The following is a 6,000-nucleotide window of genomic DNA, read 5'->3' as shown; positions in this document are numbered from 1 at the left end:
TGTATTAAACTATTAGAACCCTAATAAGCGTCTTGCAGCCAACACAGCTGCTCAGACTAGGTAGGCGACGCTGAAATGTATGCGCAGCATGCCTTCCCTGTCTCTCTGTAACAAAACACAGCTCTCTATGGCAAAATTCCAAGTTTCCCAGCGTTATACTTTTTTTTTTTTTATTGCTAATATAATCTAACGGAAACAAAAGACCATTAGTTGCCGTCGACAGTTCATACTTCTGCTAAACCATTTAACTTAATCCTATAATTGCTTGTTTTTAATATAATTACTGTCATCTCATTATCTAAAACGCTGTGAAAAATATACAAATAAATACAAACACCGGCAAAAAGAGTAGTGGCGAGAAGAGGCGGAATTCCCATAAAAGAGGAAACCTTACATAAGAGTCGGTAAATATTTTATATTGTCGTAGGTGGGAGGGGGTGCGTCCGGGACAGATAAACTGGTACTTAAAATTAACAGACAAAAACAAAACAAAACACGAGACAGTAAAATCCCAAGAAGACGTGCGCGATTCTGATGCTATAACTTTACAGCGCACAAAGCCGTGATGAAAGAAGGTGTCTTCTAAGAAGTTCACGTTACGATATTGTTACCGAAAGCTTTTTCTTCCTATTATTTGTGTTAAAAAAAAGGTCCTCATTCAAAGGCAAGGTGGATGCCTTTCATGACCATTTGAGACGAACCCCGTAACTAAATATTGTCTCCTTTTGACTCCTTTGTGTCATGTTACGACGTGGTCTTTAAGTTCTCCAAAGTTCAGCAGTTCCCCGTTACCTTCTCCACCACCAGACATAGTGATGTTCTCATTCTTTCCAGATGAAGCATTGTGCTATGTTGTATCTCGCCTCCCCGTCACTCAGTGTTTCGTCTGACGCTTCCATACGCAGAAACTAAAGATGGTTGTCTTGCCTTCCGCTAATCTTGGATGGCTTTTGTCTCGGAGGTGTTTTTGTGCTCATCAGTCATCTGAGGTCTCATCCCGAAGAAGTACTCAGTCAGCACCTAGAGCTCTCTGAAAAGCAGATATCAGACTGGTAAAATATTCATAAGACAAGGTACCTCAATCGGGCTCACCTTTTGAACCCTTAACCTTAAGCAGCGCCTCGGTGCTGTGATCCACACAAGTCAGTAATCATTTCTATTTTGCAGACCTTTGATATTAACCATCAGTGCCTACACATAAGGATAGAGAGGGATAACCTACTTCCTGAAAGATAACCACCTACTGCCAAACTTAGCCAAACCAGCTTGGAAGGGCCACTTTTAATCTTCTAAACTAGTGTCCTGTACCTACCAAACCCTCTCCTTCCAGCTGGTTGGGCAAGAGAGAGCAATGATAGAAATTAAGCCTTAAAGTGAATCAAATATCTTTATTAGAAAAATTACATTTTATAATGAAGCCGTATTGACAGAAACCAATACCACCCGATTCAATATTCATAGGCCTGGTGCACTAAACTTCCTTACACAACCTTCAATGTCTGTTTTACAAATTTTGTTTGGATACTAATGGCTTTCATTTATCTCATGGTTTGCGATAATTAAAAACATATAAGGAGAGTTTTACATTAATTTAATGTTTAACTGTGCACAAATACGTATGCACATGTTATTCTTAAAGAGACTCCGTAACAAAAATTGCATCCTGTTTTTTATCATCCTACAAGTTCCAAAAGCTATTATAATGTGTTCTGGCTTACTGCAGCACGTTCTACTATCACCATCTCTGTAATAAATCAACTTATCTCTCTCTTGTCAGACTTGTCAGGCCTGTGTCTGGAAGGCTGCCAAGTTCTTTAGTGTTGTGGTTCTGTGATGCATCTCCCCCTTCCAGGCCCCTCTCTGCACACTGCCTGTGTATTATTTAGATTAGAGCAGCTTCTCTCTTCTCTCTTATCTTTTCCAAGCTGGATAAATCCTGCTCTGAGCTGGCTGGGCTTTCACACACTGATGAATTACATAAGGGCAGAGCTGTCTGCACTCTGCAGGAAGAAACAGCCTGACACTTCAGTGGAATATAGCTGCAGGGGGAAAGAAACACAAATGATCTCTTGAGATTCAAAAGGAAGGCTGTATACAGCCTGCTTGTGTATGGATGTATTTTCTATGTGTGGACATACTGTACATCAACCTACTTCCTGTTTTGGTGGCCATTTTGTTTGTTTATAAACTTTTTAAAACTGTTTTTAACCACTTTTAATGCGGCGAGGAGCGGCGAAATTGTGTCAGAGGGTAATAGGAGATGTCCCCTAACGCACTGGTATGTTTACTTTTGTGCGATTTTAACAATACAGATTCTCTTTAAATTATCTCATTTAGTATTACTGAATTATTCATGAAGGTTTTTTAGCGGTCTCACATGCCTAGCTTAAAGATCCTATTCCGTCTAAAATAAACATTCTATGGATCTTCTTCTCGTAATAAAGGACAACTGACGGGAGAGGGATATGAGGGATGCCATAGTTATTTCTTTTTTAGCATTACCAGTTGCCTGGAGGCCTTGCTGATCCTCTGCCTCTAATACTTTTAGCCATAGACCCTGAACAAGCATGCAGCACCTCAGGTGTTTCTGACATTATTGTCAGATCTGACAAGATTAGCTGCATGCTTGTTTTTGGTGTGTGATTTAAACACTTCAGCCAAAGAGATCAGCAGCACTGCCAAACAACTAGGATTGTTTAAAAGGAAATAAGTTTGGCAGCCCCATATTCTTCTCACCTCAGTTGTCCTTTAAGTTATAATTACTTGCCAGGTCTTTTTCTTCCAGAGCATAGCCCCGCCCCCTTGCAGAAGGATGCCATGGCGATTTCTCTATCTGAGATAGAGGAACTGCCATGGAAGAGCTATAAAATTTCTTTGGGAAGCCAGCGGACACAGGTCTGGAGTGAGTTGGAGGAAAAAGACCTGGGAAGTAATTATAACTTTATATGAGAATAGAATGTTTATTTTAGACTAAATAGGCTCTTTAACCTTCTTGGCGGTAAGCCCGAGCTGAGCTTGGGCTATGCCGCGCAGGAAGATATTTCAGCCCCTGGTGGGGCGATTTGTGCCATTTAAAGTGCTGTGCGCGCAGCTAGCACTTTGCTAGCCGCGCGCACAGCTTGATCGCCGTCGATCTGCGGCGATCGCCCGCATGCAGCGGCAGAAGAGGGCCCCCCCGCCAGAGCCCTGCGCTGCCCGGACCAATGAGTTCCGGGCAGCGCTATGGGCTGGATCAGAGGCGTCTGACGTCAGGACGTCGGCTGACGTCCATGACGTCATTCCGATCGTCGCCATGGTGACAGGAGAAGCCAAACAGGGGAGCGCGTTATATACGCGTTCCCCTGTTTGCTATTGATGCCGGCGACGATCGCACTAGAGGGACACATGCGCCCTCTAGTGGTGTTTCATGTAGCTACCACTCTGGTAGCTTTACATGAAACACAATTTTTTTTTTTTTTAAAGGATTTTTGCCTATTTGGCAAAAAAATTAACCGCCAGGGAGGTTAAAGGAGTCATCAGGGAAAATAATATAAAATGAGTGCTACTTACCGGGGGCTTCCTCCAGCCCCAAGCTCCCAGCATGTCCCTCGCCGCAGCTCTGCCCACAGCCCCAGCATGTCCCTCGCCGCAGCTCTGCCCGCAGCCGTTCGCCGCAGCTCCCTCCTGGTCCCCGGCGATGACGTCAGAGCGACCTCCAGGTCGCTCTGTACTGCGCCGTGCACTGTCAATCACCGACACGTGGGCCGGAGCGGACTGTGCAGGCGCAGTAGTTCTTATATAAGGGAGGGGCTCAGCTCTGCTCGCGTGAACTACTGCAGAACTACTGCGCCTGCGCAGTCCGCTTCGGCCCACGTGGTGGTGATTGACAGCACCGCTCGCGCAGGCGCAGTACAGAGCGACCTGAAGGTCGCTCTGACGTCATCGCCGGGGACCGGGGCGGAGCTGCGGCAAACTCATTTTACATTATTTTCCCTGATGACTCCTTTAAAGCAGAATTGCAGTTGAAGTTTCTATTACACATTATTATAGCTTCTAAGAACAAACTTATGTTTTAAAGGGAACCTTAAGGCCTTGTTCACATTATAAATCGCCAGCGCTATCGCAAGCGCTGATCGATTTATTAAGCGATTTTGAAAGTGCTTTTCTAACCGCTTTCAGAGCGATTTTCGCTTAGAAAAGCAGTTTTCTGATCGCTTTTGTATAGCGTTTTATTTTTTTCACTTCCTGACGTCAGTCAAGAAGTGAACTCCTTGCCCTGGAAATGAATAAATACAATGTATTTATGCATTAAAATCGCTTTTCAAATCGCTTTTTCAAGCGCTTAGCGATTTCTCTATACTTTCTATTGAATCACTCTGAAAATGGTGCTGGAGCCGCATTTGCGATTGGATAGAAAGCTCATTGCTTATGTGCGAACACTCACATAAGCTAACATTGCACAAGCGCTTTGAAAAAATCGCCAGCGCTTGAAAATAAGCCAAAAAATACTGAATCGCTTATACTGTGAATGAGCCCTAATTGAAAGGGATGAGGATGTTTCCTTTTAAACAATACCAGTTGCCTGGCAGTCCTGCAGATCCCTGGTTGCAGCAGTGGCTGAATCACACACCTGAAACAAGCATGCAGCTAATCCAGTCTGACTTCAGTCAGAGCACCTGATCTGCATGCTTGTTCAGGGGCTGTGGCTGAAAGTATTCGAGACACAGGATCAGCAGGAGAGTCAGGCAACTGGTATTATTTTAAAAGGAAAAATCCATATCCTTCTCAGTTTAGGTTCCGATTAAATAAAAGTGAATGAGCTTTATTTCTCTCTTCTTTCCTTCTTCTTCTCTCTCCTTTTCTTTCTTCTTTCTAGCAATTCACGCTAATTCCTTCCTTCTTTTCTCCTCTTGCCTTGGACAACGCTGGTTCATGCAGGATGGATACATCTGATGTCTACACAATATATGATGTATATGAATATGTTTCATGCAATGATTGTGGATGTTACTACTGTTATCCTTATATCAGTCTCCCCTGCTTGAACGCAGTGCTGTTGTATATGTAATAATAATAATAGTGAATGAAATGGTTCATAGATTTACTTTCATTTTCCCCTGGAAACCTTATCAGCAGTGCTGCTCGGATACCCCTTTTCAAAATCCGAATTGAATTTGGATCCAGATATCCAGATCCGAATTGGATATCCGAACTTTTTGGTATCTGATTAAACTCGGATATCTGAACCCAATATCATGGATATCCGGATAGAAAACCGGAAGTGACCTAAAAATGGCTTAAAATGCTTCCAAAAGTCTCTTCAAATGGCAAAAAAAGAACCTTTCGGAGGTCTCTCTCTCTCTCTCTCTCTCTCTCTCTCTCTAGGCCTGACTGCCTTCGAAAGGGATTTTTGCCATTCAAGGTGATTTTGGCTTCTGCTCAGATATCTGAAAAAACTATCTGCCTGGATTTCAGATGGGGAATCAGAGTTTGCTCGGATAGTCTATTCGGATTTTAAAAAATATCCGACTTGCTATTCAAAGTTCGGATAGTGGAAAAAGTTCGGATTATCTGGGTAGTTTGGATATCTGAAATCTTGCTGAGCACCACTGCTTATCAGTCTCAAAACTGTGCTCCATGAAGGTGAGTGCATACCTTCAATATGTCACACCCTCAGGAGGAAGCGAGACCTCGGGGACACTTGTCTACACTGTAGAGTCTCCACTGATATAGTCCCTAATAAGCTGCCCTGCACAAGGCCCGTTTTTCTTGGGTACAAAGCTTAAGCCACTAAGTTTTCCAGGCTTGTTCTTTTATCTCCGAGTGCAGGAGATACAGTAAGGCTTGACTTATGTCACAGAGCCTCAGTGTGCAAGTTACACTGATTGTGAGCAGCACACAGATATTTTCCTGACTTCTCAACTTCTGATTGAACTTCTAAATTACTATGAAAGATGGTTGTGTGTGTCCAATGCTGGCTAACCTCAATAAGGGGGTAAATTCTGATTTGAGGGGGATGGT

At 43.3% G+C, this 6,000-nt stretch overlaps 1 long non-coding RNA gene across 1 annotated transcript in view; it reads right to left on the bottom strand.

Moving 5' to 3' along the window:
• Positions 1 to 395: 395 nt before the first annotated feature.
• LOC137504483 (uncharacterized) overlaps positions 396 to 6,000 on the bottom strand; it is a 180,294-nt gene continuing 174,689 nt past the window's right edge. The window contains exon 2 of the long non-coding RNA XR_011019490.1: positions 396 to 1,030. This is a non-coding gene — a long non-coding RNA (uncharacterized lncRNA). The remainder of the gene's footprint in view (positions 1,031 to 6,000) is intronic.

Source organism: Hyperolius riggenbachi, chromosome 4 (genome assembly GCF_040937935.1).
Source record: "Hyperolius riggenbachi isolate aHypRig1 chromosome 4, aHypRig1.pri, whole genome shotgun sequence".
Lineage (NCBI taxonomy): Eukaryota > Metazoa > Chordata > Amphibia > Anura > Hyperoliidae > Hyperolius > Hyperolius riggenbachi.
Note: the sequence above shows the minus strand (reverse complement) of the source record. Positions and strands in the feature narration are given on the sequence as shown.